This window comes from Nicotiana attenuata, unplaced genomic scaffold (assembly GCF_001879085.1).
Source record: "Nicotiana attenuata strain UT unplaced genomic scaffold, NIATTr2, whole genome shotgun sequence".
Classification (NCBI taxonomy): Eukaryota; Viridiplantae; Streptophyta; class Magnoliopsida; order Solanales; family Solanaceae; genus Nicotiana; species Nicotiana attenuata.
Window position 1 is genome coordinate 148584 of NW_017672115.1, and position 15483 is coordinate 164066.

General features: G+C 40.9%; 1 non-coding gene across 1 annotated transcript; it reads right to left on the minus strand.

The window, feature by feature from the left end:
- Positions 1-221: 221 nt before the first annotated feature.
- Positions 222-294, minus strand: TRNAT-CGU. Its single transcript has one exon. It is a non-coding gene; the product is annotated as a tRNA-Thr (tRNA).
- Between the last annotated feature and the right edge of the window lie 15189 nt (positions 295-15483).

The following is a 15483-nucleotide window of genomic DNA, read 5'->3' on the forward strand; positions in this document are numbered from 1 at the left end:
CTATAGAGGATAGTTTTCTCTAAATATAATGCTAAAAGCCTTAAAAGTTAAAACGTTAAAAATCATAAGATTGCATATATATCTATATCCAAGAAAATTCTAAAGAATTGGCGGTGGTTGCAATAACATCAAGTTGGGGCTAAGGTACTTTGTATAAGGTGACCACAAAAGTAATACTAGTGCATGCTATGTGTATTATATAAGCAATTGATAAAAAAAACAGCCCCCGGCGAGGCTCGAACTCGCGACCTTTCGCTTACGAAGCGAACGCACTACCACTATGCCAATTAATGCCAACTTATCAAAATGTAGATATGTAGTTTCCGTATCAAAGAGTATTTTATAATAGATAGGAGAATGTGTACCTTTATCTTCTTGAATTAAAATTGCAATTACCGAGACATCCAAGACAATTTGGTGTAGCGGCAATCATCTTTCTCCTCAGAATTTTGAAAGTAATGATGCGTTGTTGTTAGATAGCAAGTTCGAATGATTCGACTTTTCGGACTAAACCGATCTTTCGAAGTTCTGTAACTTTATCTTTTGTTATTTGACTCTAGTTTCTTCTTTTGCTTGACTGGATTATTCCACGGGTCAATATTGAGCATATAAACCTTTACCTCCGGTGGTACACCTGTTATATTAGCATGGAGGCAAGCAAAGCAATTTTTGTTAACATGTAAAAGTTTAATCAACTTACCTTTAAATTCGGTGTCGAGTCTCGACCAACGCAAACCTTCCTATTTGGGAAGTCAATGATAATTTCTAGTCCTTCAGCATTTGACCTTGTGGCTTCTGATGCCTTTGGTTCAATGATTGCTTCCGAAAATATTTGTATAATTGTCCACGATTATTAATGAACCTTCTTTCCTAGTGGGCTATTTCATACCGCAGCTATCTCTTCTTTTTCAGTTGTTAGGTCCGGTATCTTTGTAAGCGATCCCGTGGGTGTTTTACCCATGTTCCTCCTAATCTCATTCTCCTCCTATGAAATTTTACAATTTAGCAAGGTAATTCCTTACCTGTTCGGGTAGATCCGGATCTTTTCCAGCCCGTGAAGAAAATCTCGTATCTCTTTGCTCGGACCTGTTTTTTAGATTTTTGCATTTAGATTCGGATCACCCAAGAATCACATCTATTTGATCTACGAGCCTATTTTTGGACATCTTATTAGTGTCGATTTGATTTACCGTGTCTTCTTCTGTTTAAATCCCGGTGCTGCAACGGTTATGCATATCATTATTGTAGGATAGATAGGAATTCCCGGAGGTGTTCTACCAGCCAGTTTTATTCCTTGATCTGTTTCTATAAGGTTAGATCTAATTTTTGCAAATTAAAATTACCTGGTGTATCTGAACCTCCTGTTCCGGAACTGTTTCGTACAGATCCGTTATAATCAGTTTTGATACTAATAGTTGCGGTACCAATATATCGATGTACATTCTCTATTTTTCTCTGCTTGTTGCTTACATATCATCATCATGGCTATTATTCCCTTTTTATTTTGCATGGTAAAGCCATCTCCAACTTGGTTGTCTTCAACCGTGTTGATTAGAAAATTTTAGCCATTATGAAGGTTTATACTGAAAACAAGCGATAAACAAAAATTGTTACTATCTTTGGATGAATAGCAAATTTGCTTGAGTTCCCGATAACGGAACCGAACTGTTTAACCCAAAAAATAGTTTTCAAGGTCAAAGCAATAATTTTATATGACGGGCCACAAGCAACCAATTCAATCCGAAAGATATAAAATTTCGTTAATACAACGTGATAGAGAAGTGAGAAATAAATTCAATGACAGATAATATAATAAAAATAAAGCAGAGAAGAAAGAATTCTTATTGAATGATCCGTGATAGGATAATGAGCCGAACAAATCTTGAAGGGCCGAACTTTGGCTAACTTGAGAGCAATATGCTATAAATTGCCATGTATAGAATTGTAGAGAAGAAAATTAGATTTTCCTGATTGTTGTAAAAGTATGTCTATTTATAGGGCTAAATCTAAGTAACCATTCTCCTTGAATTATGGGTCCATTATGAGCATTTACTCAATCCATCCATTACTTTTGGAAGACTTGTAACAGCTGGGTAAATGCTGGAATTCCGTAACTCGTAAATTAATTTCGTAATTGATGAATTAATTCCATAACTGATGAGTTAATTTCGTAACTGATGAGTCAATCTCGTGCTAGTTGAGTCAATCTCGTGCCTGTTGAGTCAATCTCGTGCCTATTGAGTCATTCCCGTGCCTGTTGAGTCAATCCCGTGCCTGTTGAGTCAATCTTGAATGGATTGCCTTGTTCTGACCGTTACAATCATTTATTGCATTTATTGTACGTTACATAATTGATTTGTAACAGATGGTGCAATGATGATAAATCCCATATAATCTGGGATTAATTGATTCCTTCCTCATGAGATATTCTCCCGTACCTGATCCGGCTATTTCATGATGATCAGTTCCGAGGCTAACAGGCACGGTACGAGTATGTTCGGTCCCGGGGGTGTTTCACATATCATCTTTACATGTCATTTTTCAATTTTCTTCAAACTTTGCTGACACATGTCGCCATTTAATAACCCACATGGCGAGTCTAATTTTCACCAATACAATGTAGAAGGTCCAGATCCCGAGAATTATCCTAGAAATAATATGTTCAAGTAATATGTTCGAGCTAAGATTAATCATGAAATTTGCTAAATTTGTGATTTTATAGCCGTACGTGACTGATAAACAATATCATATTCACTTAGTTCGACTACTCATTTAGCTAACCTTCCTGACAGTTCATATTTATGCAAAATATTGCGCAATGAAAATATAGTGACTACGAGAATTGAATGACATTTAAAATAAAGCCTTAGATTTAGGGCAACTACAATTAATGCCAATTTATCAAAATGTAGATATGTAGTTTCCGTATCTAAGAGCATTTTATAATAGATAGGAGAATGTGTACCTTTATCTTCTTGAATTAAAATTGCATTTACCGAGACATCCGAGACAATTTGGTGTAGCGGCAATCATCTTTCTCCTTGGAATTTTGAAAGTAATGATGTGTTGTTGTTAGATAGCAAGTTCGAATGATTCGACTTTTCGGACTAAACTGATCTTTCGAAGTTCTGTAACTTTATCTTTTATTATTTGACTCTAGTTTCTTCTTTTGCTTGACCGGATTATTCCACGGGTCAATATTGAGCATATAAACCTTTACCTCCGGTGGTACACCTGTTATGTTAGCATGGAGGCAAGCAAAGCAATTTTTGTTAACATGTAAAAGTTTAATCAACTTACCTTTAAATTCGGTGTCGAGTCTCGACCAATGCAAACCTTCCTATTTGGGAAGTCAATGATAATTTCTAGTTCTTCAGTATTTGACCTTTATGGCTTCTGATGCCTTTCGTTCAATGATTGCTTCCGAAAGGCTATTTCATCCCGCAGCTATCTCTTCTTTTTCAGTTGTTAGGTCTGGTATCTTTGTAAGCAATCTCGTGGGTGTTTTACCCATGTTCCTCCTAATCTTCATTCTTCTCCTATGAAATTCTACAATTTAGCAAGGTAATTCCTTACCTGTTTGGGTAGATCCGGATCTTTTCCAGCCCGTGAAGAAAATCTCGTATCTCTTTGCTCTGACTTGTATTTTAGATTTTTGCATTTAGATTTGGATCACCCAAGAATCACATCTGTTTGATCTCCGGGCCTGTTTTTGGACATCTTATTAGTGTCGATTTGACTTGCCGTGTCTTCTTCTGTTTAAATCCCGATGCTGCAACGGTTATGCATATCATTCTTATAGGATAGATAGGAATTCCCGGAGGTGTTCTACCCGCTCGTTTTGTTCCTTGATCTGTTTCTATAAGGTTAGATCTAATTTTTGCAAATTAAAATTACCTGGTGTATCTGAACCTCCTGTTTCGGAACTGTTTCGTACAGATCCGTTATAATCAGTTTTGATACTAATAGTTGCGGTACCAATATATCGATGTACATTCTCTATTTTTCTCTGCTTGTTGCTTACGTATCATCATCATGGCTATTATTCCCTTTTTATTTTGCATGGTAAAGCCATCTCCAACTTGGTTGTCTTCAACTGTGTTGATTGGAAAATTTTAGCCATCATGAAGGTTTAAACTGAAAACAAGCGATTAACAAAGATTGTTACTATCTTTGGATGAATATCAAATTTGCTTGAGTTCCCGGTAACGGAACCAAACTGTTTAACCCAAAAAATAGTTTTCAAGGTCAAAGTAATAATTTTATATGACGGGCCACAAACAACCGATTCAATCCGAGAGATATAAAATTTTGTTAATACAACGTGATAGAGAAATGGGAAATAAATTCAATGACAGATAATATAATAAAAATAAAGCAGAGAAGAAAGAATTCTTATTGAATGATCCTTGATAGGATAATGAGCCGGACAGAGCTTGAAGGGCCGAACTATGGCTAACTTGAGAGCAATATGCTATAAATTACAATGTATAGAATTGTAGAGAAGAAAATTAGATCCCCCTGATGGTTGTAAAAGTATGTCTATTTATAGGGCTAAATCTAAGTAACCATTCTCCTTGAATTATGGGTCCATTATGAGCATTTACTCAATCCATCTTTTACTTTTGGAAGACTTGTAACAGCTGTGTAAATGCTGGAATTTCGTAACTGGTGAGTTAATTCCGTAATTGTTGAATTAATTCCATAAAGATGAGTTAATTTCGTAACTGATGAGTCAATCTCGTGCCTGCTGAGTCAATCTCGTGCCTGTTGAGTCAATCTCGTGCCTATTGAGTCATTCCCGTGCCTGTTGAGTCATTCCCGTGCCTGTTGAGTCAATTTTGTGCCTGTTGAGTCAATCTTGAATTGATTGCCTTGTTCTGACCGTTACAATCATTTATTGCATTTATTGGACGTTACATAATTGATTTGTAACAGATGGTGCAATGATGATAAATCCCATATAATCTGGGATTAATTGATTCCTTCCTCATGAGATATTCTCCCGCACCTGATCCGGCTATTTCATGATGATCAGTTCCGAGGCTAACAGGCACAGTACGAGTATGTTCGGTCCCGGGGGTGTTTCACATATCATCTTTACATGTCATTCTTCACTTTTCTTCAAACTTTGCTGACACGTGTCGCTATTTAATAGACCCACATGGCGAGTCTAATTTTCACCAATACACAAAGTCCTAACCTTTTCCCACTGACCAAACTTACACAAACCATCAATCATTGAATTAAATGTGAATATCTTTGGACAAATGCCTTTCTTATTCATTTTGTTCAAAAGGCTGATAGCCGCATCTAAATTTCTATCTTTGCAAAGGGAATCTATGACAATGCTGTAGTTAAATATGTCGGGCTTAGTGCTCCCTTGTTCCATTAACCGGAGCAAACTAACAGTTTTTTCAGTATGAACCCTTTTGCTGAGCCCATTCATGACGGTTGCATACATAACTTCGTCGGGCTCACAAATCTTCTCCCTCACCAACTTTTTGAACAATTCAACTGCATCTTTGACCTTATCTTCAGCAAAAAATCCCCTTATTAGGGTGTCAAAGGTGACAACATTAAATGGAATGTCATTCTTCAAGTAAACGGGTAACACCGAAAATCCACATCAACACGATGCATCAGGCAATAACTATTAATCACGATATTCAAGATGAACCCATCAATCTGGATATACGATTTCTGCATTTCTATAAAAAAAGAAACTACAGCAGAGTAATGCTTCATATTTAGCATAGTCTTAAATAATTTAGAGAAGTCGACAAGAGACGGAAAAGGCTTCATTCTGACCATTTGATGGAAGAGAGTCAGAGCATCATCTAAGCACTTGATGTTCTCAAATTTGCCATTTACCCCAAATTTACCATTATCCATATTGTCTAAACAAGAAAGCTCAGATTAATCAGAAAAGGGGAGCTAATGAATAGGATAAAAACAGTCAATGCAAGCAAGCAATTGACAACTTTACACTCTAGTAGCCAAAATAGGACAATGTAGAATTTCCTTCATCCACTACTCCTTCAGGAAAAGGGTTCATACTTAGTATAAATTAGGGCTGTCAAATGTGTCCCAAGCCCAAATGACCCGCCCAACCCGCCCAAGGTTGGGTTGGTTATTGAGCCGCTCATTTATTGAACTTAGCCCATCTTGACCCAACACATCTTAGCCCATTTAAAGTTAGGCTAATTTTTAGCCAAAATTGATCCATGAGTAAGTTTGTCAAAATATCTTAGAAATAATTTTATTTTTTGTTTAATATTTTAAATATGACCATAACAAAAGCAAAAAAGCCTTATTTAGTAATTATACAATTTATAAAAAAATAACACATATTAATTAAAGTTTAATAAGAGTTGGGCGGGTTGGGTTATGACCCGAATTTTAACCCATCTTGACCCAACCAATCTTAGCCCAAGTAACTTTTGGGCGGGTCATTTGACCAGCCCAATTATTGACTCAACCCATTTTGACCCGCCCATTTGACACCCCTACCTCCAGGTACTGTCTAATAGGGGTCAAAGTCAACTGACTAGCACCTGACGATGCAGTTTCGTCCTGTGGCCTAAAACCCGTGAGCTGCTGCATCATGTCCAAATAAGCATCAGGCGACATATATCTCATAGAAATAGGCAGTGAAACGGCCATGCCATCAGCGGGCAGGCCATATAAAACTCTGCGTCCTGCAGCGTGATGGTAGCCTCGCTAATGGGCAGGTGAAAAGTGTGCGTCTCCGGTCGCCACCGCTCAATCAACGTCGTGATCAAATCCCAATTAACCTGTATCCGCCCGATCTCAATAATCCTATAGAATCTCGTATCCTGGAGGCGATGGACTACACGCTCGTGGAGATCTCTGTGCCTCAGAAAATCCCACAGGTTGTCCACTCTCCTAGCGCAGAGAGTCTGGGACAGTAACTCTCCCTCCCATAACATTTATAACATTTAGCCCTTAGCTTACAATTGGTTACCACTTTGTATTTTATTTTTACTTCAAATGATACTTTATATACTTTTGAAGACTTAATTAAGTAAATAAATGTTTGCTCTCTCTAACAGTTTAAGCTTTTAGATAAGATGACCACACATTTCAATATGGTATTGGAGCAAACAGAGGTCCTGGATTTCAATTACCGCTACCCAATATCAAAAAGATTTTTCACGTGCTTGACTCGTAAAAAAAGATCAAGCCTGCACGTGAGGGGACGTGTTGAAGACAGTAATTAAATTGTGCTTTCTCTAATCACACCTTCAACATATACATAGAGATAATTGAACTTCTGTTCAATCAGTTATTGGTAAATTTTGATTTTGATCTTTGTAATAACATATTTAACCCCCATATAACTAGAACGTGTATTTTTTGGTGCCTTAACATAAGAAATATATAGTTATATACTAATATTTAGACTGTTTTGGAACTATGTTACTATTAAATACACAGTAATAATAAAAATTTAACACAATATATTGGTTAATGTTATAAAATAAAGACTTTAAAGTAAAGAAATCAAAGACAAGTATGGAGAGAGAGATTGATATTATTCAACTTCAAACTGATGTACATAATGAACTATTTCTATTTATAGAAGAAAGGAAGCTGTTGTGTAAGCTGCTACTGTAAGCTGCTCTGTAAGCTACTACAAGCTGCTGTGTAAGCTGCTACTACAAGCTGTTGTGTAAGCTACTACAAGCTGCTGTGTAAGCTGCTACTACAAGCTACTGTGTAAGCTACTTGTAAGTTGCTTGTGAGCTGCTTCTGTACCAGATATAGATAATCTTCTGCCGGGGGTAATCTTTATCCATAACGGAGCACCGAAATGATAAGCTTCTTCAGGAAGCTTATTTATGACGGAGTACTAAATGAACATCCATAATATGTATATATATATATATATTTATAACACTCCCCCTTGGATGTTCATTAAAAGATAATGTGCCTCATTAAAAACCTTATAAGGAAAACCCCGTGGGAAAAACCCTTAGTAAGGAAAAAAGAGTGCATCGCGTATTTTACTCCCCCTGATGAAAACCTTGTTTCAAATATTTGAGTCTCCGCGTCCCAATCTTGTATACCATCTTCTTAAAAAGTTGAATTTGTAGAGAATATTATCCACCAATATTTCAGATCGATTTAAATTAATCTTGTCAGACCAAGAGCTGTTGCAAGTCATTTCATTGAGTTGCTTGCAACCTGCCTGCATCAGCTGCTTGTAGATAAACTTCAATGGAGTACTAAATGGATAATCTTCTTCAGGAAGATTATCTACAGCGGAGTAATAAATGGACATCCACAAAAATATTTCAAAACACTCCTCCTTGGATGTTCATTATTATGTGCCTCGTTAAAACCTTACTAGAAAAAAATCCCATGGGAAAAATCCTAGTCAAGGAAAAAGAGTACACTAATAATATACATTGCAAGATGCCTCATTAAAAACCTTACCAGGAAAAACCAGTGGAAAAAAACCTGAGCAAGGGGAAAAGAGTACAGTGCGGAGACTTTGGTATATCTGACCAAGGAGTTCATCATTCTCTTCTGGAGGTAAGAACGGATCCTTAATCCGTGTAGGAGAAGAACTATATCTTGCTAGTAAATTAACAGAAAATGCTATGTCAGGTTTTGTAGCATTAGCAAGATACATTAGTGCACCAATTGTACTGAGATAGGGTATTTCGGGACCAAGGAGTTCCTCATCCTCTTCTGGAGGTCGAAACAAATTCTTATCCACTTCAAGTTCTCAATGGGTGCGCTTTGTCCATGTAAAAGTATTTTAAGACCCTTTCTGTATAGGCAGATTGATGGATAAAGATCCTGTATGCTAAATGTTCAATTTGTAGACCAAGACAAAGTTTTGTCTTTTCAAGATGTTTCATCTCAAATTCTTTCTTAAGATATTCAATTGCCTTTTGGAGCTCTTCTGGAGTTCCAACAAGATTTATGTCATCAACATAAACAGCAAGTATAACAAATTCTGATGACATTTTCACTATAAAAACTACATGGACAAATAACATTACTTACATAACCTTCTTTCAGCAAATATTCACTGAGGCGATTATACCACATGCACCCAGATTCCTTTAAACCGTACATAGACCTTTGTAATCTGATCGAGTACATTTCTCGAGACTTTGAACTATATGCTTTAGGCTTTTTAAATCCTCCAGGGATCTTCATATAGAATTAATCAAATGAGTCATATAAGTTATGGCTTAGATTTAAATGGCGTGACATCTTCAGGTGTCTGGACTACAGTTCCGATCCTCACAATCTTTTATAATATTGTGCGCTATATTGTATCAAATATATCGTCGACGATCATTTTGTATCGGTTCCTAAGCGACATAACTTGTTGAGATCTCATTACTTTCTTTATTTTCATGTACCTGAACTTCTTCTAGAGTTTCATGAAATGTTATGTCGTGGGCTCTTCTAGAGCTTATTTCCTCCTCATTATGATCATTTTTATCATTAGCTCCTTATCATTTTTCAAGGATTGTTACCTTTGGAACCGATTGGTCTATCACGCTTCATGCGTACAATAAACTCTATCCTTCAGGGACTTTAATTTTAATAGGAGCATTTGTAGCTGAAATATGATATTGAATTTTGGATCAACAAATGCTTCTGGTGTGACGACCCGACCCGTCGTCTCATGTATTACAGCCCCGTTTTCCCCATTTATTTCTTCTTCATGTTTCATTATCAGTAACGAGTGAGTTAGAGTTGAATTGAATTGGGTTGGATAGGAAATGAGACACTTGGTCTCTTTAAGGAAGGCTTGGTTTGAAAAAGTCAACCGAATGTTGACTTATTAGTTAGAAGGCTCGGATATGAATTCTGGTGATTCGGTTAGCTTCGGGAGGTGATTTGTGACTTAGGAGTGTGATCGGAAGTGAGTTTGGAGGTCCGGAATAGAATTAGGCTTGAATTGGCAGAGTTGGTATTTTGGCGAATTTCGGTGGATAGGTGAGATTTTGATCCGAGGGTTGGAATGGAATTTCGAGAGTTGCAGTAGCTCCGTTAGGTGATTTTGGATATGCGTGCAAAATTTCAGGTCATTCGGAGACATTTTGGTCGGGTTTTTGATCGAATGCGTAATTCGGAAGTTTTTAAGGAACTTAGGCTTGAATTCGATGTGATTTGATGGTTTTAGCGTTGTTTGATGTGTTTTGAGGATGGGAACAAGTTTGAATGAGGTTTTAGGATGTGTTGGTATTTTTGGTTGAGGTCCCGGGGGCCTCGGGGTGAATTCGGGTGATCGAACGAGAGTTTTGAAATGTGTTGCAGGCCTGTTGCTGCTGTCATCTGGTATTTCTGCTTCTGCGGAAATGGACCACAGAAGCGGTTCCGCAGAAATGGGTGAGCAATCGCAGAAGCGGTCAGGCTTGGGCTAGGGAATCTCCGCAAAAGCGGAAGGTGGTCGCTTCAGCGGGTCCGCATAAGCGGATATTTTACCGCAGAAGCGGTTGTTGAGAGAACCGCAGAAGCAAAGCTGGAGTCGCATAAGCGAAAAGGGCGATTTTAAGTGAAAACCGCTTAAGCGGATTTTTGGCCGCAGAAGCGGTTCCGCATAAGCGGTAGCGGGACCGCAGAAGCGAAAATCGCTGGTTACAGAAGGGTTTAAAATATTATATTTCATCCGCGAGCAAGAGTTAGTTTCCACCATTGTTAAGCGATTTGGAGAGCTTTGGGCGAGATTTTTAGAGGATTTTGGCTGAGTATCGATTGGAGGTAAGTTCCTTGGCCTAATTATTCGAGTTTATGGTAGAAATTACATGTAAATTGTGGAAAATTCATCAAAAATGGGTCAAGTTAGGGCTTGAAAAGTTGTGATGTAAAAAAGGATTTTGAAAGGGCATTTGAACTCCGATTTTGGTAAACTTGGTATGTGTAGACTCGTGGCGAGACAAGGAATCCAGTGATGTAAATTTCGTAATTTTTCGAGAAGTGGGCCCGGGGCTCGGGTTTTGCCAACTTCGTGAATTTTGGTGTTTTTCGAGTCATTTCGATTGGGTTATGTTTCTTAAACCTATTGTAATGTATTCCTTGTGGTTTTGATCAGATTCGGCGCGCGAAGAGGTTGATTTGAAAGGCAAAGGCATAGCGAGCTAGACTTGTGGCCGGCTTGAGGTGAGTAATAGATGTAGATGATGACCTGAGGGTTTGAACCCCGGTATATCACACTGTGACGCTATATTGAGGCGAGACACGTACTCTATGACGAGTGCAGGGTCATTTGGGACTGGGGACTGTGACTTAGTCCGTCCCGAGTGATGTTAATACCGTGTTCTCGACTTGAGACTAATGGGTAAACATCCTGCTTGGATTTTATGAGTACATTTGGGCTTCGTGCCGATTATTTGAATCCTTTAGGGATTATTATCACTGTTTTCATGACACTTAACATGTTAAATGACTTCAGTCCTGAGTTGAACACTGTTTTGAAATGTGTAGTCATATTGCTAAAGTTTAAAGACTAAAATTGCATTTTCTGATGTTTTGAGTTAAAAGCTATTACTTGACATTGCCCGAGTAGCTCATTTGCATTGATCTGGACTGAATATGGACCGGGCTGCACGCCGCAGCGATACTATGATGATATTGCGCTTGGGCTGTAGGAGCCCTTCCGGAGTCTGTACACACCCCCAGTGAGCGCGGGTACCCAAATGGATCGGGCTGTGCGCCGCAGCGGTCATGTGCATTGCATTGCATTGATGCATTTATATTTATTTGCCTTAGCTGTCATTGATTTTGTTGCTAGTTCATCGTTAAATGTGCTGAATTATTGGTTATAGCTTTGCATTGTAATATTTCGGGATTTCTTACTTTCAGCCATTATATATGTTTATTACTCACTGAGTTGGAAGTACTCATTTTACTCCCTGCACCATGTGTGCAGATTCAGGTGCTCCGGAGACCTAGTTGAGCTGTTTGCTGTTTATCAGAGTTTTCAGGAGTTGTCGAGGTAGCTGTCTGACGTCCGCAGGACCCGACTCCTCCCCTTTATTTCTTTTGTCTTTCCATATTCTAGACTTCTGTATTACTGTGGATTTATTACTCTGTTACATCTAGAGGCTCTAGACTCGTGACTCCAGATCTTTTGGGAGATGTTTAGATATTTGTTACCGTATTCCGTACTATTTCCATTTAGCATTGGGTTAGAACTTTGATAACTGCTATTTTTAATCGTGTTATTTGGTAACGAATTACGTATTTGGGTTGTGAGTATTCAATTGGTCGGGCTTGCCTAGCATTAGTGTTGGGCGCCATCACGATCGGGGTTTGGGTCGTGACAAGTTGGTATCAGAGTAGGTTACTAGGCCTCGCGAGTCATGAGCCGGTTTAGTAGAGTCTCGCGGAACGGTACGGGGACGCCTGTACTTCTCCTCGAGAGGCTGCAGAACCTTTAGGAAAACTCCATATTCTTGAAATTCTAGTCGTGCGACTTTATTGATTCGAGAACTAAACTTCTGTATTCTATTCTCTTGCAGATGGTGAGAACTCGTGCTAACGGACGAGATGGATGACCACCAGTACCACCCGCTAGAGGCCGTGGACGCGGTCGTGGTCGCGGTCGAGGCAGAGCACTCAGCACCTGCTGACCCACCAGCTGCCACAGTTCAGGGCCAGGCCCCAGTTGTTGGTGCTCTAGCAGCACTCGTGCAGGCACCGGCAGTGCCCATTGTGATTCCTGGCCTCCAGGAGGCCTTGGCTCAGATTTTATCCGTTTGCACTGGCGTGGCTCAGGCAGTCTCAGCCACTACTGCAGCAACTACTTCCCAGACCGGGGGAGGACATCAGACCCCTGCTGCTCACACACCTGAGCCGTTTGTCCAGGGATTTCAGACACCGGGAGCAGCCCTAGCTCCGCCAGTTGCTCCAGTCGCACCAGTTGTACCAGCTCCAGCCCATGTGATTCCAGCTATGTCAGACGATGAGCAACATCGTCTCGAAAGGTTCAGTAGGCTTCAGCCTCCTGTTTTCAGTGGTGCTGAGGGCGAGGATGCCTAGGGTTTCCTGGATAAGTGTCAGCTCATGCTTCGCACCACAGGGATCTTAGAGTCGAGTGGGGTGGCATTCACTACTTTCCAGTTCTCAGGACCTACATTTGCTTGGTGGGAGGAGTTTGAGAGGCGTAGGCCTGCTGGGGCAGCGCCCCTCACTTGGCAGCAGTTCTCCACTCTCTTTCTGGAGAAGTATGCGTTGTCAGTTTGAGTGGTTGATTCAGGGGGACATGACTGTGACCGAGTACGAGTTGAGGTTTACCCAGTTAGCTCGGCATGCTACGTGGATGATCTCGACTGATCGGGAGAGGATTAGGAGGTTCGTGCATGGCCTCAACTATCCAATCCGTATTTTGATGACCAGAGAGAGAGAGTTACGGGTGCTTTGTTCGAGGAGGTAGTTGACATGGCTCGCCAGATTGAGACAGATCGCCATCGGGAGCGTGAGGAGAGAGAGGCCAAGAGGACTCGTGGTTCAGGTAGCTTCAGTGGTGCTCCGTCTAGGGGCTAGTTCCAGCGTGGCAGAGGTCGTTCCTTCAGGCCTCCTCAGTCAGGTCGTCCAGAATACAGTGGGGCTTCTTCAGGCCGTGGACATCAGGGATTTCAGCAGGGCCAGTCTTCACTTAGTGCCCTTCCAGCTCAGAGCTCTACTCCTGCCTCTTCAGCCCAGGGTTCTTCTGCAGCGAGGGGTTCCCATCAGTCCCCTTATCCAGCACCGGGTAGTTGCTACGAGTGCGGTGAGTTTGTTCATATGAGGAGACAGTGTCCTCAGCTCCGTGGTAGTCAGTCTCAGCAGAGGGATCATCCCTCATCTTCTGCTCCTGTTTTATCAGCACCCGCCCAGTCAGCCAGGGGCAGAGGTCAGGTAGCCAGAGGCCGCCCCAGGGGTGGAGGCTGGACTGGCGGTTGTCAGGCTCGATTCTATGCTCTCCTAGACAGGAGGGACGCCATTGCATCAGACGCGGTTATCACAGGTATTATCTCAGTCTGTCACAGGGATGCTTCTATTTTGTTTGATCCCGGATCTACCTATTCCTATGTATCTTCATACTTTGCTCATCATCTGGTGACTACCCGAGGTTGTCTTGCTTTGCCTGTTCACGTATCTACCCCGGTGGGTGATACTATTATTGTAGATCATGTATACCGATCCTGTTTAGTGACTATTGGGGGTCTGGAGACCCGAGTCGACTTATTGCTATTGAGCATGGTAGATTTCGATATTATTCTGGGTATGGACTGGCTATCTCCGTATCATGCGATTCTGGACTGTCATGCCAAGACAGTTACGTTGGCTATTCCGGGTATTCCGAGGATTGAGTGGCGTGGTACGACTGACTATGTTCCCAGCAGGGTGATTTCTTTTCTGAAGGCCCAGCGGATGGTTGGGAAAGGTTGTCTATCTTATTTGGCTTTCGTGAGAGATGTTGGAGCTGAGACTCCTAGTCTTGATTCTGTTCCCGTCGTGAGGGACTTCCCTGATATATTTCCAGCAGACCTGCCGGGCATGCCACCGGACAGGGACATTGATTTTGGTATTGATCTGGTGCCGGGCACTGAGCCCATTTCTATTCCTCCGTATCGCCTGGCACCAGCAGAGTTGAAAGAACTAAAGGATCAGCTTCAGGAACTCCTAGATAAGGGGTTTATTCGTCCTAGTGTGTCACCGTGGGGTACACCAGTCCTATTTGTGAAGAAGAAGGACGGCACGATGAGAATGTGCATTGACTACAGGCAGTTGAACAAGGTAACAGTGAAGAACAAGTATCCACTACCTCGTATTGATGATTTGTTTGACCAGCTCCAGGGGGCTAGAGTATTCTCTAAGATTTTTCTCCGTTCGGGCTATCATCAGCTGAAGATTAGGGATTCAGATATTATGAAGACTGCCTTCAGGACTAGATATGGGCACTATGAGTTCCTGGTTATGTCTTTTGGGCTGACCAATGCCCCAGTCGCGTTCATGCATCTGATGAACAGCGTATTCCGACCGTATCTGGATTCATTTGTGATTGTTTTTATTGATGATATCCTGGTGTACTCGTGTAGCCAGGAGGAGCATGCTCAGCATTTGAGAGTGGTATTACAGAGATTGAGGGAGGAGAAGCTTTATGCAAAGTTCTCCAAGTGTGAGTTCTGGCTTGGTTCTGTGGCTTTTCTTGGGCACGTGGGTCCAGTGATGGTATTCAGGTTGATCCAAAGAAGGTAGAGGCGGTGCAGAGTTGGCCCAGACCGTCCTCAGCCACGGAGATTCGGAGTTTCCTTGGTTTGGCAGGTTATTATCGTCGGTTCGTCCAGGGTTTCTCATCTATTGCTTCGCCCTTGACCAGGTTGACGCAGAAGGGCGCACCATTCTTATAGTCGGATGAGTGCGAGGAGAGCTTTCAGAAGCTTAAGACAGCTTTGACCACAGCTCCAGTGTTAGTTTTGCCATCAGCCTCAGGTTCCACTGTGT